Source organism: Triticum aestivum, chromosome 7D (genome assembly GCF_018294505.1).
Source record: "Triticum aestivum cultivar Chinese Spring chromosome 7D, IWGSC CS RefSeq v2.1, whole genome shotgun sequence".
Lineage (NCBI taxonomy): Eukaryota > Viridiplantae > Streptophyta > Magnoliopsida > Poales > Poaceae > Triticum > Triticum aestivum.
The window spans coordinates 40,475,106-40,502,540 of NC_057814.1; positions in this window are offsets into that span (position 1 = coordinate 40,475,106).

Genomic DNA, 27,435 nt, shown 5'->3' on the forward strand with positions numbered 1-27,435 from the left:
AACCCCCGAAACTTTCCCGGTGGCCGAAACTGGACTTCCTATATATGATTCTTCACCTCCGGACCATTCCGGAACTCCTCGTGACGTCCGGGATCTCATCCGGGACTCCGAACAACTTTCGGGTTTCCGCATACTAATATCTCTACAACCCTAGCGTCACCGAACCTTAAGTGTGTAGACCCTACGGGTTCGGGAGACATGCAGACATGACCGAGACGCCTCTCCGGTCAATAACCAACAGCGGGATCTGGATACCCATGTTGGCTCCCACATGTTCCACGATGATCTCATCGGATGAACCACGATGTCGAGGATTCAATCAATCCCGTATACAATTCCCTTTGTCAATCGGTACGTTACTTGCCCGAGATTCGATCGTCGGTATCCCAATACCTTGTTCAATCTCGTTACCGGCAAGTCACTTTACTCGTACCGTAATGCATGATCCCGTGGCTAACTCCTTAGTCACATTGAGCTCATTATGATGATGCATTACCGAGTGGGCCCAGAGATACCTCTCCGTCATACGGAGTGACAAATCCCAGTCTCGATCCGTGTCAACCCAACAGACACTTTCAGAGATACCCGTAGTGTACCTTTATAGTCACCCAGTTACGTTGTGACGTTTGGCACACCCAAAGCACTCCTACGGCATCCGGGAGTTACACGATCTCATGGTCTAAGGAAAAGATACTTGACATTGGAAAAGCTCTAGCAAACGAACTACACGATCTTTGAGCTATGCTTAGGATTGGGTCTTGTCCATCACATCATTCTCCTAATGATGTGATCCCGTTATCAATGACATCCAATGTCCATAGTCAGGAAACCATGACTATCTGTTGATCAACGAGCTAGTCAACTAGAGGCTTACTAGGGACACGTTGTGGTCTATGTATTCACACATGTATTACGATTTCCGGATAACACAATTATAGCATGAACAATAGACAATTATCATGAACAAAGAAATATAATAATAACCATTTATTATTGCCTCTAGGGCATATTTCCAACAGTCTCCCACTTGCACTAGAGTCAATAATCTAGTTACATTGTGATGAATCGAACACCCATAGCGTTCTGGTGTTGATCATGTTTTGCTCTAGGGAGAGGTTTAGTCAACGGATCTGCTACATTCAGGTCCGTATGTACTTTACAAATATCTATGTCTCCATTTTGAACACTTTCACGAATGGAGTTGAAGCGACGCTTGATATGCCTGGTCTTCCTGTGAAACCTGGGCTCCTTGGCAAGGGCAATAGCTCCAGTGTTGTCACAGAAGAGAGTCATCGGGCCCGACGCATTGGGAATCACCCCTAGGTCGGTAATGAACTCCTTCATCCAGATTGCTTCTTGCGCTGCCTCTGAGGCTGCCATGTACTCCGCTTCACATGTAGATCCCGCCACGACGCTTTGCTTGCAACTGCACCAGCTTACTGCCCCTCCATTCAAAATATACACGTATCCGGTTTGTGACTTCGAGTCATCCAGATCTGTGTCGAAGCTAGCGTCGACGTAACCCTTTACGACGAGCTCTTCGTCACCTCCATAAACGAGAAACATATCCTTAGTCCTCTTCAGGTACTTCAGGATATTCTTGACCGCTGTCCAGTGTTCCATGCCGGGATTACTTTGGTACCTTCCTACCAAACTTACGGCAAGGTTTACATCAGGTCTGGTACACAGCATGGCATACATAATAGACCCTATGGCCGAGGCATAGGGGATGACACTCATCTTTTCTCTATCTTCTGCCGTGGTCGGGCATTGAGCCGTGCTCAATTGCACACCTTGCAATACAGGCAAGAACCCCTTCTTGGACTGATCCATATTGAACTTCTTCAATATCTTGTCAAGGTACGTACTCTGTGAAAGACCAATGAGGCGTCTTGATCTATCTCTATAGATCTTGATGCCTAATATATAAGCAGCTTCTCCAAGGTCCTTCATTGAAAAACACTTATTCAAATAGGCCTTTATACTTTCCAAGAATTCTATATCATTTCCCATCAATAGTATGTCATCCACATATAATAAGAGAAATGCTACAGAGCTCCCACTCACTTTCTTGTAAACACAGGCTTCTCCATAAGTCTGTGTAAACCCAAACGCTTTGATCATCTCATCAAAACGAATGTTCCAACTCCGAGATGCTTGCACCAGCCCATAGATGGAGCGCTGGAGCTTGCATACCTTGTTAGCATTCTTAGGATCGACAAAACCTTCCGGCTGCATCATATACAATTCTTCCTTAAGAAAGCCGTTAAGGAATGCCGTTTTGACGTCCATTTGCCATATCTCATAATCATAGAATGCGGCAATTGCTAACATGATTCGGACGGACTTCAGCTTCGCTACGGGTGAGAAAGTCTCATCGTAGTCAACCCCTTGAACTTGTCGATAACCCTTAGCGACAAGTCGAGCCTTATAGATGGTCACATTACCATCCGCGTCTGTCTTCTTCTTAAAGATCCATTTATTTTCTATGGCTCGCCGATCATCGGGCAAGTCAGTCAAAGTCCATACTTCGTTTTCATACATGGATCCTATCTCGGATTTCATGGCTTCTAGCCATTTGTCGGAATCCGGGCCCGCCATCGCTTCTTCATAGTTCGAAGGTTCACCGTTGTCTAACAACATGATTTCCAGGACAGGGTTGCCGTACCACTCTGGTGCGGAACGTGTCCTTGTGGACCTACGAAGTTCAGCAGTAACTTGATCCGAAGCTTCATGATCATCATCATTAACTTCCTCCCCAGTCGGTGTAGGCACCACAGGAACATCTTCCCGCGCTGCGCTACTTTCCGGTTCGGAAGGGGTGACTATCACCTCATCAAGTTCCACTTTCCTCCCACTCAATTCTTTCGAGAGAAACTCTTTCTCCAGAAAGGACCCATTCTTGGCAACAAAGATCTTGCCTTCGGATCTGAGGTAGAAGGTATACCCAATGGTTTCCTTAGGGTATCCTATGAAGACGCATTTTTCCGACTTGGGTTCGAGCTTTTCAGGTTGAAGTTTCTTGACATAAGCATCGCATCCCCAAACTTTTAGAAACGACAGCTTAGGTTTCTTCCCAAACCATAATTCATACGGTGTCGTCTCAACGGATTTCGACGGAGCCCTATTTAAAGTGAATGCGGCAGTCTCTAAAGCATAGCCCCAAAATGAGAGCGGTAGATCGGTAAGAGACATCATAGATCGCACCATATCCAATAGAGTGCGATTACGACGTTCGGACACACCGTTTCGCTGAGGTGTTCCAGGCGGCGTGAGTTGTGAAACGATTCCACATTTCCTTAAGTGCGTACCAAATTCGTGACTTAAATATTCTCCACCACGATCTGATCGTAAGAACTTTATTTTCCTGTCACGTTGATTCTCAACCTCACTCTGAAATTCCTTGAACTTTTCAAAGGTTTCAGACTTGTGTTTCATTAGGTAGACATACCCATATCTACTTAAGTCATCAGTGAGAGTGAGAACATAACGATATCCTCCGCGAGCCTCAACACTCATTGGACCGCACACATCGGTATGTATGATTTCCAATAAGTTGGTTGCTCGCTCCATTGTTCCGGAGAACGGAGTCTTGGTCATCTTACCCATGAGGCATGGTTCGCACGTGTCAAATGATTCGTAATCAAGAGACTCCAAAAGTCCATCTGCATGGAGCTTCTTCATGCGCTTGACACCAATGTGACCAAGGCGGCAGTGCCACAAGTATGTGGGACTATCGTTATCAACTTTACATCTTTTGGTATTCACACTATGAATATGTGTAACATCACGTTCGAGATTCATCAAGAATAAACCATTGACCAGCGGGGCATGACCATAAAACATATCTCTCATATAAATAGAACAACCATTATTCTCGGATTTAAATGAGTAGCCATCTCGAATTAAACGAGATCCAGATACAATGTTCATGCTCAAAGCTGGCACTAAATAACAATTATTGAGGTTTAAAACTAATCCCGTAGGTAAATGTAGAGGCAGCGTGCCGACGGCGATCACATCGACCTTGGAACCATTCCCGACGCGCATCGTCACCTCGTCCTTTGCCAGTCTCCGCTTATTCCGCAGTTCCTGTTTTGAGTTACAAATATGAGCAACCGCACCGGTATCAAATACCCAGGAGCTACTACGAGTACTGGTAAGGTACACATCAATTACATTTATATCACATATACCATTGGTGTTGCCGGCCTTCTTGTCCGCTAAGTATTTGGGGCAGTTCCGCTTCCAGTGACCACTTCCCTTGCAATAAAAGCACTCAGTCTCAGGCTTGGGTCCATTCCTTGACTTCTTCCCAGTAACTGGCTTACCGGGCGCGGCAACTCCCTTGCCGTCCTTCTTGAAGTTCTTCTTGCCCTTGCCTTTCTTGAACTTAGTGGTTTTATTCACCATCAACACTTGATGTTCCTTTCTGATCTCCACCTCCGCTGATTTCAGCATTGAATATACCTCAGGAATGGTCTTTTCCATCCCCTGCATATTGAAGTTCATCACAAAGCTCTTGTAGCTCGGTGGAAGCGACTGAAGGATTCTGTCAATGACCGCGTCATCCGGGAGATTAACTCCCAGCTGAGACAAGCGGTTGTGTAACCCAGACATTCTGAGTATGTGCTCACTAACAGAACTATTTTCCTCCATTTTACAGCTGAAGAACTTGTCGGAGACTTCATATCTCTCGACCCGGGCATGAGCTTGGAAAACCATTTTCAGCTCTTCGAACATCTCATATGCTCCATGTTTCTCAAAACGCTTTTGGAGACCCGGTTCTAAGCTGTAAAGCATGCCGCACTGAACGAGGGAGTAATCATCAGCACGTGATTGCCAAGCGTTCATAACGTCTTGGTTCTCTGGGATTGGTGCTTCACCTAGCGGTGCTTCTAGGACATAATCTTTCTTGGCAGCTATGAGGATGATCCTCAGGTTCCGGACCCAGTCCGTATAGTTGCTGCCATCATCTTTCAGCTTGGTTTTCTCTAGGAACGCGTTGAAGTTGAGGACAACGTGGGCCATTTGATCTACAAGACATATTGTAAAGATTTTAGACTAAGTTCATGATAATTAAGTTCATATAATCAAATTATTCAATGAACTCCCACTCAGATAGACATCCCTCTAGTCATCTAAGTGAAACATGATCCGAGTTAACTAGGCCGTGTCCGATCATCACGTGAGACGGACTAGTCAAGATCGGTGAACATCTCCATGTTGATCGTATCTTCTATACGACTCATGCTCGACCTTTCGGTCCTCCGTGTTCCGAGGCCATGTCTGTACATGCTAGGCTCGTCAAGTCAACCTAAGTGTATTGCGTGTGTTCCGAGGCCATGTCTGTACATGCTAGGCTCGTCAACACCCGTTGTATGCGAACGTTAGAATCTATCACACCCGATCATCACGTGGTGCTTCGAAACAACGAACCTTCGCAACGGTGCACAGTTAGGGGGAACACTTTCTTGAAATTATTATAAGGGATCATCTTACTTACTACCGTCGTTCTAAGCAAATAAGATGCAAAACATGATAAACATCACATGCAATCAAATAGTGACATGATATGGCCAATATCATTTTGCTCCTTTGATCTCCATCTTCGGGGCACCATGATCATCTTCGTCACCGGCATGACACCATGATCTCCATCATCATGATCTCCATCATTGTGTCTTCATGAAGTTGTCACGCCAACGATTACTTCTACTTCTATGGCTAACGCGTTTAGCAATAAAGTAAAGTAATTTACATGGCGTTATTCAATGACACGCAGGTCATACAAAAAATAAAGACAACTCCTATGGCTCCTGCCGGTTGTCATACTCATCGACATGCAAGTCGTGATTCCTATTACAAGAATATGATCAATCTCATACATCACATATATCATTCATCACATCTTCTGGCCATATCACATCACATAGCACATGCTGCAAAAACAAGTTAGACGTCCTCTAATTGTTGTTGCAAGTTTTTACGTGGCTTGTATAGGTTTCTAGCAAGAACGTTTCTTACCTACGTAAAACCACAACGTGATATGCCAATTTCTATTTACCCTTCATAAGGACCCTTTTCATCGAATCCGTTCCGACTAAAGTGGGAGAGACAGACACCCGCTAGCCACCTTATGCAACTAGTGCATGTCAGTCGGTGGAACCTGTCTCACGTAAGCGTACGTGTAAGGTCGGTCCGGGCCGCTTCATCCCACAATACCGCCGAAACAAGATAAGACTAGTAGCGGCAAGAAGAATTGGCAACATCTACGCCCACAACTGCTTTGTGTTCTACTCGTGCATAGTAACTACGCATAGGCCTGGCTCATGATGCCACTGTTGGGGATCGTAGCAGAATTTTAAAATTTCCTACGCATCACCAAGATCCATCTATGGAGTATACTAGCAACGAGGGGAAAGGAGTGCATCTACATACCCTTGTAGATCGCGAGCGGAAGCGTTCCAATGAACGGGGTTGATGGAGTCGTACTCGCCGTGATCCAAATCACCGATGACCGAGTGCCGAACGGACGGCACCTCCGCGTTCAACACACGTACGGAGCAGCGACGTCTCCTCCTTCTTGATCCAGCAAGGGGGAAGGAGAGGTTGATGGAGATCCAGCAGCACGACGGCGTGGTGGTGGAAGTAGCGGGATCTCGGCAGGGCTTCGCCAAGCTTCTGCGAGAGGGAGAGGTGTTGCAGGGGGAGAGGGAGGCGCCAGGGGCTGTGGTGCTGCTGCCCTCCCTCCCCCCACTATATATAGGCCCCCTGGGGGGGCGCCGGCCCTGGGAGATCAGATCTCCAAGGGGGGGCGGCGGCCAAGGGGGAAGGGGGGTGGCTTCCCCCCCAAGCCAAGTGGGGCGCCCCCACCCCCAGGGTTTCCAACCCTAGGCGCAGGGGGAGGCCCAAGGGGGGGCGCCCCAGCCCACTAAGGGCTGGTTCCCTTCCCACTTCAGCCCATGGGGCCCTCCGGGATAGGTGGCCCCACCCGGTGGACCCCCGGGACCCTTCCGGTGGTCCCGGTACAATACCGATAACCCCCGAAACTTTCCCGGTGGCCGAAACTGGACTTCCTATATATAATTCTTCACCTTCGGACCATTCCGGAACTCCTCATGACGTCCGGGATCTCATCCGGGACTCCGAACAACTTTCGGGTTTCCGCATACTAATATCTCTACAACCCTAGCGTCACCGAACCTTAAGTGTGTAGACCCTACGGGTTCGGGAGACATGCAGACATGACCGAGACGCCTCTCCGGTCAATAACCAACAGCGGGATCTGGATACCCATGTTGGCTCCCACATGTTCCACGATGATCTCATCGGATGAACCACGATGTCGAGGATTCAATCAATCCCGTATACAATTCCCTTTGTCAATCGGTACGTTACTTGCCCGAGATTCGATCGTCGGTATCCCAATACCTTGTTCAATCTCGTTACCGGCAAGTCACTTTACTCGTACCGTAATGCATGATCCCGTGGCTAACTCCTTAGTCACATTGAGCTCATTATGATGATGCATTACCGAGTGGGCCCAGAGATACCTCTCCGTCATACGGAGTGACAAATCCCAGTCTCGATCCGTGTCAACCCAACAGACACTTTCAGAGATACCCGTAGTGTACCTTTATAGTCACCCAGTTACGTTGTGACGTTTGGCACACCCAAAGCACTCCTACGGCATCCGGGAGTTACACGATCTCATGGTCTAAGGAAAAGATACTTGACATTGGAAAAGCTCTAGCAAACGAACTACACGATCTTTGAGCTATGCTTAGGATTGGGTGTTGTCCATCACATCATTCTCCTAATGATGTGATCCCGTTATCAATGACATCCAATGTCCATAGTCAGGAAACCATGACTATCTGTTGATCAACGAGCTAGTCAACTAGAGGCTTACTAGGGACACGTTGTGGTCTATGTATTCACACATGTATTACGATTTCCGGATAACACAATTATAGCATGAACAATAGACTATTATCATGAACAAAGAAATATAATAATAACCATTTTATTATTGCCTCTAGGGCATATTTCCAACACATATCATGTCACTTTATGATTTGCATGTGATGTTTGTCATGTTTACATCTTATTTGCTTAGAACGACGGTAGCATAAATAAGATGATCCCTCACTAAAATTTCAAGAGATGTGTTCCCCCCTAACTGTGCACCGTTGCGAAGGTTTGTTGTTTCGAAGCACCATGTGATGATCGGGTGTGATAGAATCTAACGATCGCATACAACGGGTGTAAGCCAGATTTACACATGCGAAACACTTAGGTTGACTTGACGAGCCTAGCATGTACAGACATGGCCTCGGAACACAAGAGACCGAAAGGTCGAACATGAGTCGTATAGTAGATACGATCAACATGGAGATGTTCACCGTTGATGACTAGTCCGTCTCACGTGATGATCGGACACGGTCTAGTCGATTCGGATCATGTATCACTTAGATGACTATAGAGGGATATCTATCTAAGTGGGAGTTCATTAAATAATCAGATGAACTTAATTATCATGAACATAGTCAAAAGGTCTTTGCAAATTATGTCATAGCTTACGCTTTGGTTCTACTGTTTAAGATATGTTCCTAGAGAAAATTTAGTTGAAAGTTGATAGTAGCAATTATGCGGACTGGGTCCGTAAACTGAGGATTGTCCTCAATGCTGCGCAGAAGGCTTATGTCCTTAATGCACCGCTCGGTGTGCTGAACCTCGAGCGTCGTCTGTGGATGTTGCGAACATCTGACATACACGTTTTGATGACTACATGATAGTTCAGTGCGTAATGCTAACTGTTTAGAATTGAGGCGCCAAAGACGTTTTTGAAACGTCGCAGAACATATGAGATGTTCCAAAGACTGAAATTGGGATTTCAGACTAGTGCCCACGTCAAGAGGTATGAGACCTCTGACAAGTTTCTTAAGCCTGCAAACTAAGGGAGAAAAGCTCAATCGTTGAGCATGTGCTTAGATTGTCTGAGTACTACAATCGCTTGAATCGAGTGGGAGTTAATCTTCCAGATGAGATAGTGATGGTTCTCCAAAGTCACGACCACCAAGCTACTAGGGCTTTGTGATGAACTATAACATATCAGGGATAGATATGATGATCCTTGAGCTATTCGCAATGTTTGACACCGCGAAAGTAGAAATCAAGTTGGAGCATCAATTGTTGATGGTTAGTAAAACCACTAGTTTCAAGAAGGGCAAGGGAAAGAAGGGATACTTCATGAAACGGCAAATCAGTTGCTGCTCTGGTGAAGAAACCCAAGGTTGAACCCAAACCCGAGACTAAGTGCTTCTGTAATGAGGGGAACGGTCACTGAAGCAGATCTACCCTAGATACTTGGTAGATGAGAAGGCTGGCAAGGTCAACAAAAGTATATTTGATATATGTGTTATTGATGTTACCTTACTAGTACTCCTAGTAGCACATGGGTATTAGATACTGGTTCAGTTGCTAACATTGGTAACTCGAAACAAAAGCTATGGAATAAACGGAGACTAGCTAAGGGTGAGGTGACGATGTGTGTTGGAAATGTTTCCGAGGATGATATGATCACCATCGCACGCTCCCTCTACCTTTGGGATTAGTATTGAACCCAGATAAATGTTGTTTGCTTTGGTGTTTGCGTTGAGCATAGACATGATTGGATTATGTTTATCACAATACGGTTATTCATTTAAGGAGAATAATGGTTACTCTGTTTATTTGAATAATACCTTCAATGGTCTTGCACCTAAAATGAATGGTTTATTGAATCTCGATCGTAGTGATACACATGTTCATGCCAAAAGATATAAGATAGTAATGATAGTACCACATACTTGTGGCACTGCAATTTGAGTCATATTGGTATAAAACGCATGAAGAAGCTCCATGTTGATGGATCTTTGGACTCACTCATTTTTGAAAAGATTGAGACATGCGAACCATGTCTATTCGTAGATATGCATGAAGAAACTCCATACAGATGGATCGTTTGGACTCGCTTGATTTTGAATCACTTGAGACATGCAAATCATACCACATGGGCAAGATGACTGAAAGGCCTCGTTTTCAGTAAGATGAAACAAGAGAGCAACTTGTTGGAAGTAATACATTTGATGTGTGCAGTCCAATGAGTGCTGAGGCACGCAGTGGATATCGTTATGTTCTTACTTCGCAGATGATTTGAGTAGATGCTAAGAATATTTACTTGATGAAACACAAGTCTGAATTATTGAAAGGTTCAAGTAATTTCAGAGTGAAGTTGAAGATCGTCGTGACAAGAGGATAAAATGTCTATGATATGATCATAGAGATATCTGAGTTACGAGTTTGGCGCACAATTAAAACATTGTGGAAATTGTTTCACAACTAATACCGCCTGGAACACCATAGTGTGATGGTGTGTCCGAACATCATAACTGCACCCTATTGGGTATGGTGCATACCATGATGTCTCTTATCGAATTACCACTATCGTTTATGGGTTAGCCATTAGAGACAACCGGATTCACTTTAAATAGGGCACCACGCAATTCCATTGAGACGGCACCGTATGAACTATGTTTTAGAGAAACCTAAGCTGTCGTTTCTTAAAAGTTTGGGGCTGCGACGCTTATGTGGAAAAGTTTCAGGCTGATAAGCTCGAACCCAAATCGGATAAATGCATCTTCATAGAATACCCAAAACAGTTGGGTATACCTCCTATTTCAGATCTGGAAGCAAAAGTGATTGTTTCTAGAAACGGGTCCTTTCTCGAGGAAAATTTTCTCTCGAAAGAATTGAGTGGGAGGATGGTGGAGACTTGATGAGGTTATTGAACCGTCACTTCAACTAGTGTGTAGCAGGGCACAAGAAGTTGTTCCTGTGGCACCTACACCAATTGAAGTGGAAGCTTATGATAGTGATCATGAAACTTCAGATCAAGTCACTACCAAACCTCGTAGGACGACAAGGATGCGTACTACTTCAGCGTGGTATGTAATCCTGTCTTGGAAGTCATGTTGCTAGACAACAATGAACCTACGAGCTATGGAGAAACGATGGTGGGCCCAGATTCCGATGAATGGCTCGAGGCCATATCCGGGAGAGGATCCATGTATAAAAACAAAGTATAGACTTTGGAAGAACTACTTGATGGTCGTAAGGCTGTTGGGTGCAGATGGATTTTTAAAGGAAGACGGACAATGATGGTAAGTGTCACCATTAAGAAAGCTCGACTTGTCGTTAAGATGTTTTCCGACAAGTTCAAGGAGTTGACTACGTTGAGATTTTCTCACTCGTAGCGATGCTAAGAGTCTGTTGGAATTGTATTAGCAGTTACTGCATTATTTATGAAATATTGCAGATAGGATGTCAAAAACCATTGTTTCCTCGATGATTTTCTTGAGGAAGGGTTGTATGTGATACAACCAGAAGGTTTTGTCAATCCTGAAAGATGCTAACAAGTATGCAAAGCTCCAGCAATCCTTCTAAGGACTGGAGTAAGCATCTCGGAGTTGGAATGTACGCTTTGATGAGATGATCAAAGATTTTGGGTTTTTACAATGTTTATGAGAAACTTGTATTTCCAAAGAAGTGAGTGGGAGCACTATAGAATTTTTGATGAGTATATGTTGTTAACATATTGTTGATCAGAAATGATGTAGAATTTCTGGAAAGCATACAGGGTTATTTGAAAAGTATTTTTCAATGGAAAACCTGGATTAAGCTACTTGAACATTGAGCATCAAGATCTATAAGGATAGATAAAAACGCTTAATAGTACTTTCAAATGAATACATACCGTGACAAGATTTTGAAGGAGTTCAAAATAGATCAGCAAGGAAGGAGTTCTTGGCTGTGTTACAAGGTGTGAGTATTGAGTAAGACTCAAAACATGACCACGGCAGAAGACAGAGAAAGGACGAAGGTTGTCCCCTATGCTTTAGACGTAGGCTCTACAGTATGCTATGCTGTGTACCGCACCTGAAGTGTGCCTTGCCATGAGTCAGTCAAGGGGTACAAGAGTGATCCAGGAATGGATCACATGACAGCGGTCAAACTTATCCTTGGTATCTAGTGGACAAAGGAATTTTCTCGATTATGGAGGTGGAAAAAGAGTTCGTCGTAAAGGGTTACGTCGATGCAAACTTTGACACTAATCCAGATGACTCTGAGTAGTAAACCGGATTCGTATAGTAGAGCAGTTATTTGGAATAGCTCCAAGTAGCGCGTGGTAGCTGCATCTACAAGATAACATAGAGATTTCTAAAGCACACACGGATCTAGAAAGTTCAGACCCGTTGACTAAAAACCTCTCTCACAAGCGAGATATGAACAAACCCCATGGGTGTTGGATTCATTACAATCACATAGTGATGCGAACTAGATTATTGACTCTAGTGCAAGTGGGAGACTTTGGAAATATGCCCTAGAGGCAATGATAAAATGGTTATTATTGTATTTCCTTGTTCATGATAATTGTCTATTGTTCATGCTATAATTGTATTAACTGGAAACCGTAATACATGTGTGAATACATAGACCACAACATGTCCCTAGTAAGCCTCTAGTTGACTAGCTCGTTGATCAATAGATGGTTATGGTTTCCTGACCATGGACATTAGATGTCATTGATAACGGGATCACATCATTAGGAGAATGATGTGATGGACAAGACCCAATCCTAAGCATAGCACAAGATCGTGTAGTTCGTTTTGCTAGAGCTTTTCTAATGTCAAAGTATCGTTTCCTTAGACCATGAGATTGTGCAACTCCCGGATACCGTAGGAATGCTTTGGGTATACCAAACGTCACAACATAACTGGGTGGCTATAAAGGTGCACTACAGGTATCTCCGAAAGTGTCTGTTGGGTTGGCACGAATCGAGACTGGGATTTGTCACTCCGTATGACGGAGAGGTATCTCTGGGCCCACTCGGTAATGCATCATCATAATGAGCTCAATGTGACTAAGGAGTTAGTCATGGGATCATGCGTTACGGAACGAGTAAAGAGACTTGCCGGTAACGAGATTGAACAAGGTATAGGGATACCGATGATCGAATCTCGGGCAAGTAACATACCGATAGACAAAGGGAATTGTATACGGGATTGATTGAATCCCCGACATCGTGGTTCATCCGATGAGATCATCGTGGAACATGTGGGAGCCAACATGGGTATCCAGATCCCGTTGTTGGTTATTGGCCGGAGAACGTCTCGGTCATGTCTGCATGGTTCCCGAACCCGTAGGGTCTACACACTTAAGGTTCGGTGACGCTAGAGTTGTTATGGGAAATAGTATGTGGTTACCGAAGGTTGTTCGGAGTCCCGGATGAGATCCCGGACGTCACGAGGAGTTCCAGAATGGTCCGGAGACGAAGATTTATATATGGGAAGTCCTTATTCGGTCGCGGAAGTGTTCGGGGGTATATCGGTATTGTACCGGGACCACCGAAAGGGTTCCGGGGGTCCACCGGGAGGGTCCACCTGCCTCGGAGGGCCCTATGGGCTAAATATAGAGGGGAACCAGCCCCTAGGTGGGCTGGGCGCGAAACCCCCCCCTAGAGCCCATGCGCATAGGGTTGGGGGGAAACCCTAAAGGGGGCGCCCCCCTTGGCTTGGGGGGCAAGCCTCCCCCCTTGGCCACCGCCCGCCCTCTAGATCCATCTAGAGGGGGCCGGCCCCCCTCTCCCTTGCCCCTATAAATAGAGGGGGGTGGGAGGGCAGCCGCACCCCTTGCCTGGCGCAGCCCTCTCCTCCTCCAGCTCCTCCTCCTCCTCCGTAGTGCTTAGCGAAGCTCTGCCGGAGAACCACGAGCTCCATTGCCACCATGCCGTCGTGCTGCTGGAGTTCTCCCTCAAGTTCTCCTCTCCCCATGCTGGATCAAGAAGGAGGAGACATCCCCGGGTTGTACGTGTGTTGAACGCGGAGGCGCCGTCCGTTCGGCGCTAGATCAGATCTTCCGCGATTTGAATCGCCGCGAGTACGACTCCATCAACCGCGTTATTGTAACGCTTCCGCTTAGCGATCTTCAAGGGTATGAAGATGCACTCCCTCTCTCTCGTCGCTAGCATCTCCTAGATTGATCTTGGTGACACGTAGGAAAATTTTGAATTATTGCTACGTTCCCCAACAGGGAATGCCCCTTGGAACTGCCAAACGCCACGCCGGCGCCGGCGAGACCACCCTTGCACTGCCAACTATCATCCGGGGCTGCTCACTTCCCCAAAGCTGCACGTATAGGCTCCAGCATGTCACCATCGCCGTTGTAGGCGAAGAACCTGTAGTAGCCGGCCCGTCGAATACGGACGAGGATCCGCACGTAGAGGTCGCGCGCGCAGCCTACTCCCGTCGCGCCGCCCGCCATAGCCAGCTTGTTCGCTCGTTGTGGCGCTCGCTGCCCATTGGGGTTGGGTGATGCACAGCAGCCCCCAATCGCTGCTCCCGGTCAACGGATCCCAGCTCCTCCTCACCGCCGCCTGCCGTTCCTGCGCTGCTCCCGGACGCCCCCTCCCAGCTGCTCCTGACCGCCGCCTACCGTTGTCGAAAAAGGCTTTCGCCCCGCTTTATATATAAAGCGAACCGCCCGAGCCAAACATCCAGCAATGTTCACACACACACACACAGACAGACTCAAAGTCACACACACACAGATAAGGTAGCAGTAGGGTTAATGCTGAGGGCACAGCTCAACAAGCCCTAAGAACAAAAGGACACACACCAAAACCACCACAAGCGAAGCATGCCTAATCAGGCTCCGACGGCGGTGGCGGAAGTGGGGGCGCCATGCAGAAGGCCATCGATCGAAGGTCGGTGAGTTGGGTGTTGATGATGCTCCGGTCCTGGAGGCGGCTAAGCGGCCGCCAGAGTTGCAAATAGCCACACATTTTGAAGATCGCGTCAGTCGCACGTCGCAGAGGCACTTTCTGAATAACAAGCTTGTTGCGAATATTCCAAAGCGTCCACACGAGGATCCCAATGCACAGCCATCTAATATGGCGGTAACGCGGGGATGAGGCATGGATCTCCGCGAGTAAGTCGGGGAAGTTGGTATTGTACCATTGTCCGCCGACCGTTTCACGGAAGCACGACCACAGGAACTGGGCCGTGGGGCAGTTGAAGAAAATGTGGTTCGAATCCTGAACCGTGGCGCACAGGGGACACATCCCGTCCCCAGGGCCATTGCACTTGCGGACTTCAACCCCAGAGGGGAGACGTCCCCGGATCCACTGCCAGAGAAAATTTCCGGATCTTGAGGGGGAGGCGAATGTCACAGATCAGGCTAAAGGGCTCAGGGGCCAACGAGGGGGCGATGATAGCGTACAGAGACTTCGTGGAGAAGCATCTCGTGGGCTCCAGGCGCCACGTCATGGAGTCAGCGGCGCCCTCTACATCAATCGGCAAGAGAGCGATGTCCTGTAGAAGGGCGTCCCACGCGTCAACCTCCTGGGGGCCAAAGGGGCGCCGAAAGGCGAGACGCCCTAAGTCAATAAGGGCCCTCTCGACGGAAATCCGGGGGTCAGCCGCAATGGCAAATAAGCCCGGGAAGCGGGCGGCTAGAGGGGAATCCCCAAGCCAGCGGTTGAACCAAAACAGGGTCGAGGACCCAGAACCCACAGAGATGGACATGCCAATTCGGAGCACGGGAAGAAGCTGAATCACAGCTTGCCAGAACTGGGATCCCCTAGAGCGCAGGCAGAAAGCTAGAGGTTGGCCCCGGAGATACTTATTCTGGATGATGGAAGCCAGAGGCCACCCTCCCCGTTGGCGATACGCCATAGCCATCGGGTCAGGAGAGCAATGTTCATGCAACGGGAAGATAAGATCCCCAGACCTCCCTGGTCCTTGGGTTTGCAAATGTCAGGCCAGCTCACCATATGGTATTTTTGCTTGTCCCCCTCGCCAGCCCCGAAGAACCTGGACTGATATTTGGCCACCTCCTGGTGAAGCGTCTCATGGAGGCTATAGAAGCTCATGAGGAACCAAAGGAGGCTAGCCAGCGAGGAGTTGATGAGGATTACCCTCGCCGCCTTCGAGAGCCATCGGCCCTTCCAGGGCTTGACCCGGTGTTGCATTCGGGTCACGGAAGGGCGGAGGTCCGCTACGGTGAGGCGCGAGTCACTAATGGGGATTCCCAGATAAGTCGTGGGGAGAGAACCCAGGCGGCAGTTAAGCCGGTCCGCAATGCCCTGGGCCTCCACCGAGGGGAATCCCAGAACCATCACTTCGCTCTTATTGAAGTTGATGGTAAGACCGGACATCTGTTGGAAGCATAGGAGGAGAAACTTCAGGTTGGCAATATCGGACGCGGAGCCCTCAACCATTATTATGGTGTCATCGGCATATTGGAGGAGGGAGACCCCACCCCCTCCTACTAGGTGTGGGACCACACCGTGAATGTGACCGGCCGATTTGGCCTTGTCAAGAATGGCCGCAAGGGCGTCAACCACCATGTTGAACAGGAACGGCGAGAAAGGGTCGCCTTGGCGAACCCCACATGGCGTGGGGAAGAAGGGGCCAATCTCACCATTAATGCTAATAGCGGTCCGACCGCAGGAGACAAGCTGCAAAACTCTGGTCACCCAACGGTCATCAAAGCCCTTGCGGAGTAATACTTCCTGAAGGAAGGGCCAGTGAACAGTGTCATAGGCTTTATGGAAGTCGAGCTTCAGGAAGAGCGCCCGTTGGTGCTTGGAGCGGACTTCATGAAGGACCTCGTGGAAGACCAACACCCCATCCAGGGTCACCCTATTGGCGTACCCTTTGGTGAGGATCCGGAATATCACATTGATCACAGTGATAGGTCAGAATTGGCGGATGTCCGTCGCGCCCGGAAATTTGGCGATAAGAGTGACGACCCCATAGTTCAGGCGCCCAAGATCCATGGTCCCCAAGAAAAACTCGTCGAAGAGAGCCATGACCTCAGGTTTGATGGTCTGCCAGAATGCTTTAAAAAAGGACACTGGCAGTCCATCCGGCGCCGGCGCCGAGGAGGCGTTCATGCCCTTAATCGCCGCGAGGACCTCCTCCTCGGAGAATGGGGCAACTAAGGCGGCATTGTTCGCATCAGACACAAGCTGGGTGCCCGACCAGATGTCGGTTGCCAGAGCAACCCCACCCCGAAGGGTGGGGGAGAAAAGGGCTTTGTAGATGCCAACTACATGTGCCCGGATGTCCAAGGGGCGAACGAGCTGGGAATCACCATCCCACAAACAGTGGATGGAGTTCCGACGTTGCCGCCCATTCGCGACCGCCTGGAAGTATGCCGTATTAGCGTCGCCCCGCAGCACCCATCGCTGGGTACCGCGGAGCCTCCAGTATGCTTATTCATCCGTATAGATGGTGGCGAGCTGATCCTCAAGATCATATCGCAACATCCACTCATCCGGGGAGATCCCGGAAGTGTCTGCGCGGGAGTCCAAGGCCTGGATGGCAGATAGGAGGGCTTTTTTGCGTTCGCGGAGATCCCTGCCAAGGTTAGCGCCCCACCCCTTCATAAATTGGCGGGCGAGCTTGGCGCAAAACTGCCAAGAGTCCACAACCGACATGGACCGGTGGGGGGAGGAGCGCGCAGAGGTCCACTTGGCCGCGACCGCCTCCCTGAAGCCCGCTTGGTTGAGCCAGAAGAGCTCGAACGTAAAGCGAGGCGGGGTGGGAGGGCGTTCCTCTGCGGTGGAGAGGAGGAGAGGGACGTGGTCCGACCCAATCCGGGTAATCGCACGGAGCGAAGCCAAGGGGCATCTAAGTTCCCATTCCGGGGAGACTAGGACGCGGTCCAGGACGGACCGTGTCGGGTCGGCTTGGCGGTTATTCCAGGTAAATCTGGCACCCGTCCGCTCAAGCTCGCGAAGGCCGAGATCCGCGATGCAGTCATTGAACATCTGCATCCTAGGGCGGTTGATCCGGTCATTATTCTTCTCATCGGGAGAGCGGATGAGGTTGAAATCACCTCCAACAACCACCGGGAAGGTGGAGGCGGAGACCTTCCGTTGTAGCTCTTCGAGGAAGGTCGGGGAGCGGCGGTGGTCCGCCGGTCCATAGAAAATGATAACCTCCCACTTGAAGTTGAGCACCCTTTCGAAGAGCTCCATGCTAACTAAAAACTCACCCCGGTCCATACCGCCAACCTCAAAGGTGGCATCCTTCACACCTAAAAGGATGCCTCCCGAGTGCCCCGTGGTCCCACTAGAAGGGAGCCAGTGCCAGGCGAAGAGGTGGGGGCTAAGACGCTCTAACTCGGGGAGAGAAAATTCCGTGCGCATGGTTAATTTCCTGAATGGCGATGATGTCGATGTGCTCGTCACGCATGTACTCAACGGGCTGGCGACGCCAGCCGTCATGGCCGAAGCCGCGGATGTTCCAAAAGAGGACCCACATCTAAACCCCCATCGGGGGGCTGCTTGACCCCAAAACAGAGGAGGCGCTACTAGCCCTGAGCGCCGCAATGCGGGAGCGGGTGCGGCCATGGATTTCCAACGCGGGGGGCTGGGATGCCGGAGTGCGGAGGAGACGGGCCCGGGTCTCAGCGAGTTTCCCATCAAGGATTTCCCGGGCCTGCATAGCAGCAATCTGCTCTAAGGGGGGTCCAACCTCCCCCCTGAAAACGACGGACGAGTCCGCGGCCACCTTGGCGAGGTGGCCCAGAGGAACAGCCTCAAGAGCAGAAAACAAGCAACTGGAAGAACTGGGTGGGATGTCGATGGCACCTGACTCGAGGTTCCGGGCCGCGGCCCGGATCTCAGCACGCTCGGAGATGGACGGCGCCGGGCCTCCAGCTGGGCGGTCCGCGTCGAGACAGGCACTATGGCGGGAGGCAGTCACCGGAGTCGACGAGGCCCGAGTCCGGCGTGCGTATGGCACCGTCCGGAGCAGGTGGGAGGTGACGGGGGTGGCCACGTCCGTAGCAGCCCCCAGGGGCAGAGTGGTCGGAGAAGCAGTCGTCGAGGGCTCCAAGCAGGCGTCGGACCCTGGCAGGGCGAGGGAGAGCGGGTCCGGGGCAAGCGGGCTATCCTTCGGCGTCGCCGTAACGGCGGCCTTTGGGAAGGCGGCAGCGGGCCGCGCCGGTGCGTCCTCAGGGGAGCCGAGGAGAGGGGGCTCGCCGGAGGGAAGCTCGTCCGATGAGGGATCCGCCAGGGCCAGGGGAAGCGCCTCCAGGGTCGAAGGCGGGGAGCCGGGCGCAGGGGTGGAGCAAGGCGAGCGTGGCGAGGAGGGCGGAGCGACGAGGAGGCCGACGCTAGAGATGTCACTCATCTCAGCTGAGGAGGAGGGAGAGGCCGCCGGCAACACCGTGGTGTAGGGTAACGCAGCAGAAAACAAAAATTTTCCGACCTACGCACCAGCCCAGGACCACTATGGAGACTGCATACAAGGTTTGATCTTTTTCGTTACCGACTCGTAGCACAGCGGGAAGTAGAGTCGATGACGATCGGCGGTGCAGATCCCCGCAGCTAGGATTTACAACCTCCCAACCGCGAGGATGCATACCCTCATCTGCTCCTCAGACAGCCCTTCGGGAGGCGGTCGAACAGCCCCCCGAACGGTGTCACGGACAGCCCTTCGGGAGGACCTTCGAAACTCGAATGGTCACTCGGACAGCCCTTCGGGAGGACCTTCGAAACTCGGACGGTCACACGGACAGCCCTTTGGGAGGCACTCACGAACTAAGACCGAAACTACGATCTCTCTACAGAGTTGCACACATACGGTGTCATCTACCGGCAGGGCTTCGCCGTCCAGAACTAGTTCCTGCCGGAACCCAGACAGCCTTTCGGCTCTACGAAATTATTTCGCGGGGAGGGAGAGAGAAGCCAGATCATTGCATGGCACTTGTATGTGAGAAGGGATGAGGTTTGGGCTGCCCACTCCTCCTCTATTTATAGGAAAGCCAAGGGGTAGGGATGGCTCACAAAAACCCAAAATGCCCATGTAAATGTCACACATGAAGGGCATAATGGGGAGGGAAGTGGAGCTCCATGGAGCCCCACACATGTGGCCGGCCAACCCCCTTGGGGGACCAAATGAGGAGCATGCTTGGCCCCCAAGCCCTTCTAGAAGCCTTTTGGAAATATCCCAAAAGGTGACTCACCATAAAATATCCCAAAAAGCACTTTCACTATTCACGACGACAATTTTCAGCGTCTGTTCGAACTGAAATTATTTGTGTGGGCTTAGAACATTTCCTACCCACCAAAATTATTTTCAACGCGTTCCGAAACAATCCCGGTTTAGTGATTTTCATCTGCGAAAAGCATCTGAAGTGGTTCCGGCAGCTCCGGAGCATATCCGGTTATTATCCGGAAAATTCTAGAAAGCTTCCAGAATGATTCTGGCACCCTCCAAGAATTATCAGGCATGTGCCGAAACCAATTTGACTTTATGGTATCCCCTGAAACAACTTTTCAGTTTCATCGAAACTCATCCGATGACATCTTTCTGCGGAACCTTTTCCGCTGTCCGAAACTTTTCCGGTGTCCGAAACTTTTTCGGTGGTTTTCTCTCAGACTCCTTGTCTAGTATTCAGTAGATAGATGACCCTTAAGCGTGTGACCCTATAGGTTCGGTGAAGTATAGACATGACTGGAACCCTTTCCGATCAATGATCAACATCGGAGCCGTGGACACCCATATTGACCCCTATACCCACACGAATAAATATTTGAGTGAACCTCCAGTTGCCGTGTGCTATTCCTGTTGCTTCGCGATATGTTACAAATACCCGAGGTGAGACATGTTGGCATTCCCGTGGATCAACAACTTGTCCACTATGCTAGTTACCTCGTTACCGGTATTGTTCTCTTTTCTCGTTATCGTGTTCCGGCATCCCCGTGATCAAATCACAAAGTGTCTGGCCAGACGATGATGGATACCGTAACACCGAGAGGGCCCAGAGATATCTCTCCATCGTCGGAGGAGCAAATCCCAATCTTGAGCTATCAAGTTACTTGACACACTTTTCCATGAACCCGTAAGCCGCCGTAATAGCCACCCATTTACGGATGACGTTTAACAAACCCCAAAGTTCATGAAGCAAGCATGAAGAAACTCGATACTCTCATGGTCTAAGGAATCATGCAAACGTTAACCATCTCTGTGTTATGTACCATTAACTTGTGATGAATGAATCTCATAGCATAACATCAATCCGGGTCGATTCAACACAGTGTTCTCTTAACATTTTGCCCTCAAAGTTGCTGGCATAGACATGCCCATGATCAGGAAAACAGAACCATCATGCAACACTTGAGCTAGTCTTAGAGGCCAGACTAGGAATACTTCTTACCGTTTATTATTCCACACGTGCATATGAGTCTTCCTCCGAGCCTCGTGGATATTGTAGACTCGAGAATCATTGCAGTTATAGCATGGAACATAAACATAATATGAACTCGGAGATAAATAATATCATTTATTATTGCCTCTAGGGCATATCTCCTACATGTGGGAGCAGACTCGTCAGCAAGGGTCAGCCCACGCGAGCGGCCAGAGCCAGCGCCCACCCCCCCACGGCTCGGAGGTGGATCACGTGAGGGAGAGTGGCTGCGGCCCGAGCGCTCTTCCTTGTCGTCCGGATCCTCGTGGCAGGAGGGGCGCAGGCGGCGGTAGTGGGAGTCATCATGCCGGTCCGTGCCCCCACCTCCAAAGTGTCCATCATCAGAGAAGCGTGGGCGCCCGACGTGGTTGGGAGGCTCGGGGGAGATCTTGAGGTCAAATCCCAGGTCGTTGAAGAAGACGCGAACGGTGACACGGAGCTTGTCGGAGTCAAGGCACTTGACCTTGACCCGGACCTCCTCCTCTTTGCGGAGGGAGAGCTCGTCCACCACCACCACCTTGTCAAGGATCTTGGACATACTGCGAATGACCCGCTAGGACCGGCGACGTCAGGTAGCCCGGCGATGAGGATCCAAGCAGTATCCAGGACCGCGACCGCCTTGGGGTCGACCTTAGGCTCAGAGATGTTGACCACAAGCTTGTTCAGGGCCAAGGTGATGTCGTCACTGCGAGTGAAGAGGCCCAAGCTGATGGCGTCCGGGAAGACCACGGTGAAAGAACTGGCAGAGGTCGGAGTCACCTGCCAGTCCCACACACGCCGGCACAGGTGGTTGAGCTCAGCCTCGATCATCTCCGGGGAAGCAACACCCACCCCCACGACGGCGACGATCGCCTGGAGCGACGGGGAGGGGGTGGTAGATCCTCCACCTCGATGTGAAAGAACCCGAGGCCCTCGATGCCATGGCCCTACATCATGAGTTCATCAGTTAGCGGACGGTCCGGGCACAGGGCCGCTGGGTGCCCAGTATCCTTGCAGAGGTAGCACATCGGAGGGTTGGTGCACTCAACTTGGTAATGGCCCGCGATCCCGCAGTTGAAGCAAGGGGGCGGGTCACGGGTAGCAACAACATCGGCCAACGCTGAGGTCGTGGGGGAGGGGGCCGGCGCAGCAGGGGGGCGAGCCGGACCCCGCTTCTTCTTCTTCTTCGCGCCCTGGCGCCCTCGCCCCCCATTGCCTCCATTGGCAGGAGGCACTACTACAAAAAGGGCTATAGCTAATATGGACATTAATGGCGCACCATGTATGTGGTGTGCCACTGCTATATAGCAGTGGCACACCAGATACAGGTACGCCATTATTGACATATTACTAATGGCGCACCTGGTGTGTGGTGCGCCATTACTTGCTTTGAAAAAAATAAAAAAATGTTAGCAATGGCGCACCAGGGGATAGTGCGCCATTACTAGTTGACATAGTAATAGCGCACCTTCACAAAGTGCGTCATTATTATGTGTATGACTGGGTCAAACCTTGGTCAAACTTAGTAATGACGCACTTTGCATAGGTGCGCCATTACTATGTCAAACTTAGTAATGGCGCACCTACACAAAGTGCGCCATTACTAACTTTGACCAAGTCATACACATATTAATGGCGCACTTTGTGAAGTTGCGCCATTACTAACTTTCTATGCACCCCCCCCCCCCCCCCCGCGCGTGGACCGCCTTTACAGTTTTAGAAAAAATAAAAGAAAATGATGGAAATGTCAAATTTAAAAAAAAATAAGTTTACCATGTGATATGTGATCTATTAGTTGGGAACCGCGTTGAAGATATTCAGAATCTCCAATAACCTAGCAGAATAAAAGATAGGGGGCTTTTAAGATCTAGAGGGGGGGAATGGAAAAAATTTCAAAGTTAGTAATGGCGCACCATTTGATAGGTGCGCCACTAGTAACAGAAAAAAAATTCAAAAACGATTTTTTTTGGAAAAAATGTTCAAAATATGATACGTAATATGACCGGGAAGTTTGAATTTTTTTTTGAAAATTTCATCACACTCATGAACATGAACAAAGTCATAGACATCAACAAGGTTTAATAGGATTGATATGTTAGATATATCAACAAGTGCCCGTTAAGTGAGCTGGTGCTGGGATTGGATAGAACTGCGAAGTTAAGCGTGCTTGGGCTGGAGTAGTGTGAGGATGGGTACCTTTTGGAAAGTTTGACCACGGAGTGTGATTTGACTTGAGATTAAGTATATTGACCCGTGATTAAGCCATAGTGACCCGAGATTAAGAAAAAAACGGAAAAAAATTGATTTTTTTTGAAAAATTATCTTTTGAAAACAAATTTGAAAAAAAATTGTTAGCAATGGCGCCATTACTCCCAGGGGCCCGTGCCGCTCCAGCTCAGGAGGTGGTTCACGCCGACGAGGTGGAACCGGAGCGCCCATCAGCATTGCCTCTCGCCCAACTCAATTCCAGCGATCACACGGAAATAGATGGGAGGGGCCGGCGGCGAGGATAGATGGGAGGGGTTCCAGAATAATCTAGTTCACAATAGAAGGAGAAACCTCCAGAGTATTGTTTTGGCGGTTGGCTCACCACAACACGTCTCACTCTCAATCTTAGACCCTAGGTTCCAGAACGGACGGTAGATATGGTCCGAAGGCAGGCACACCATCACCATCAACTCGCTCTTTTATAGGAGTAGAGAGTAGAGATAGTGTAAACTTGGTTGGGTTTGTCCTACTGCCATAGTGCCATTGCTTGCATTGAAGTGCTCTGCCATATGTTTAAAGCATGGCAAATTTGCGGGAGTTAAATACAATTTTGTTCTGTATGTAACGCACAACTGAAGCAACAATTCTGTTGAAAACAGGGCAACAACTGAAGCAACAGGTTAGCAGAGCGACCAAGCAGATGGAGACGAGACTGCTCCGGACAACTCTAAGGAAGATTCCTGGTGCCTTCCATGCCTATACCAATAATGCTCCAATCTCTAATGTGTAGGGATAGAACAAAATCATGCGTAAAATGGTTCTGCAAACTAAATGAAGAGAAGCGAAATGGCACATGTATGATTCATCTTTTGCTGAGCGGGGCTTTGCTCTTATAAAAGAGACGACCTTGGAATTAGGCAGTGATAAGAAGTCGTTGGTCCATCTTATAAAAGAATCGACCTTGGAATTAGGCAGTGATATGAAGTCGTTGGTCCATCGGTAGATAACTGCTAAAAATATGTTGGTTATGACTTGGTCCTTGGGTAGGAAGAGCGTGCGGGAGATTTATCAATCCTTTACGCAAATGTATTTCATTTGAATTTAAATAATGTATTTAGCCAACAGACAAATTACATTGCACAAACGTATAAGAAAGCCTGACGGTAATGTTCCATCCCCGGACTCTAACTAGAGAAGTGGATATGAAGTTTCCTACTAAATTTCTTGTCCTTGCATAAGCAATATGCAGCTTTGTTTATCTTGGTAAAGTGTATCATGTTCTCGGGAGGAGATAAAAATGATTCTTTGTTTTGATTGTTTCCCGTGAAAAGGTTATGTAGAGCGAATACATTAGAGCATTTTTGGGGTCACGTGTGGATTCGGCCCTCCATCTAGTAATATTAGCTGTGTCTGTTTTGTCTTTTCCTCCGCTGCTAGGCTAGAGTAGTGTAATTTTATCAAAGAAAACTGTTAATAATCTTGAGTCTAGAAGTAATAAAACATAGTCGGAAGAGTGTTTTTTAGTGTACGGAAGAGGTTTTGAACGTATACTATTTTGTGACATGTAGTTTAAATTTATTAATTAAATTTATGATCAAAATTTAACCTAAAATGGAAGGAGCCCAATAAACCCGGAAGGAGAAAGTATGGGCCAAAATGAACTCTGAGGTATCTGGTGTGGTAAATTATAGTTGTAAAACAAAATACGAGGGGCCCAATAAACCCGAACGGAGAAAGTAATAGCTAATATGAACAGTAAATACCTGATCTAGTATAGTTGTAAACCATATTCTACTTAGAGCATCTCCAATAGAAGATGTATATTTGGAGATGTAAAAGTAGGTGTTGTATAATTTACATCACCAAAATATGCTTTTTACATCTCAAAAAGATCTCAACTCCAACAAATGATGTATATTTGGTGATGTAAAACTCCTACTCCAACAGATGATGTATTTGAAGATGTAAAACTAGTTCAACTCCTACATAATTTCAAACATAGCAAGTTTATTTGAAGCAAACATAGTTCTAATTAAAACATAATTAAATATACTACTAGTTCAAACAACTACTTCAACTACATCCAACATAAAACTACCCATCGCGCTCTTGAACTGTTCCTAGAACTCCTCCTTGCTGGAGTCGTCGCACTCCTTGTCCTCCTCCGAGTCACCCCAGTCCAACGAGTCAGTCTTGATGGGGATCACCATCGAGGGCCGGCCTCGTCCTCCTTCTTCACCCCTTCTTCTTCTTCTTCTTCTTCTTCTTCTTCTGCAAGTCCTTGCGCTTCCAGAAGAACTCACGCTCGGCCCGGAGATACTCCAGATGCTCCTACGAACCTCGCCATCGCCGCGCCGGGAGCAACGCGAATCGCTAGCTTCTTCATCTTCGTCCTCTCCTCCATCCGGGAATGATCCGACGCGAGGAACTCCGCATCCACCCGGGTCTCGATCTCCGGAAAGTTGAGCTCCGTCCTCGGCCGGCAGGCACGCCACGTTGCCGCGTCGTACGCACGCACGGCCTCCTCGAAGGTGTCGTACGTGCCGAGCCAGAAGCGGTGGACGTCGTCAGAGAACTTGACCCCGAAGTTCCTGGATGGCATCGCGCACACCTCGATGAAGCCCATCTTGCTCTTCGAGAGTCTCTTCGGCGTCATGGCGACAACGGCACGGCGGCGGCTGGGCGTGAATCGGGCGGCGGCGCGACAGAGTAGGGCTTGAATCGGGCGGTGACGCGGCAGCGTGGGCTTGAATCGGGCGGCGGCGGGGCGGAGTAGGCTTGAACCGGGCGGCGGAAAAGAGGCCGACTCGGCCGATTTGGAAGCGGGCGGTGGGAGAGATGTGACGAAACCTACGACGGGGGCGGTGGAGAGGCCGGATCTAGCGGCGATGCATTGGGTGGGCAGCGCGGCGGAAGTGCGGCGGGAGGAGAGGATGCGGTCGCGCGGTGGGTGGGGGAAGGAAATGAAGTGACGGTTGGCCGTTCGCGCGCAACTGCGGTTTTACATCAGCTGGCGGCTGGAGATACAAATTTGCATCTTCAGGTGTTGTATTTTACACCACTTGAAGGAGGTGCTGTAATTTCTCACATCTACATCATCTGTTGAAGGTGCGTTTTTAGGCCTCGGATATGTAAAAGGTAGTTATTTTTGCATCTAAAACTTTTATCGAAGATGCTCTTAGAGTTCAAACCAATAAAAATAGTTTTTCTTCTAAATGACCAAAACATAAAACTAGCTTCAAACAACAGAAGTACTCCCAATTGCTGACCTGGGCTGTACTGTAGCACATGGGTCAACTTTTAAATTTGAATCTCTCAAGGAAAATAAGAAAGGACATGAACAGTTAAATGTCAGCATCTTGTGGGCAGGATGCAGACACAGGCGTGAGCATGCTGTTTCCCTTTTGCTGCCCACTGAGCAAACGTTGGGGCTGAATGTTGCCAATAGTACTGTCCCCGTTTCAGAACTTTAGTCATGTAAACGCTGTCACATAAATTTGGCACTATTGCTTCATCGCTGTTAAAAATAGGAGCTGAAGCAATGAAATTACTGACACTTGTCATCAAACCCGTGCAGTGCACGGGCTAGCAAATCTTTTAATTAAATCTATGGCAAACTTATGTTGATATTTTTATTGGTTAATGTTAAACATTGTGGTTAGCTAAATGGAGAAGGATTGAGTAAAACTAGTCGTCAACCCGTGCGCTTGCACGGGCTAGGCATATATTGTGTAAACTTTCATTGTCATGTATCTGCGCGACCAACCACCTTCATCCGGAGAGTAGTGATCATGAGAACTGAAAAAAAAAGATAAATTGTGTAAAAACTATTATTGTGTGAGTACCACTTATTTATGAAGTACTATTATTGTATCACATCTTCTACATTTATACGATACCCTCATACTACAAATACATCATTTTGTTTTCCGAAATATA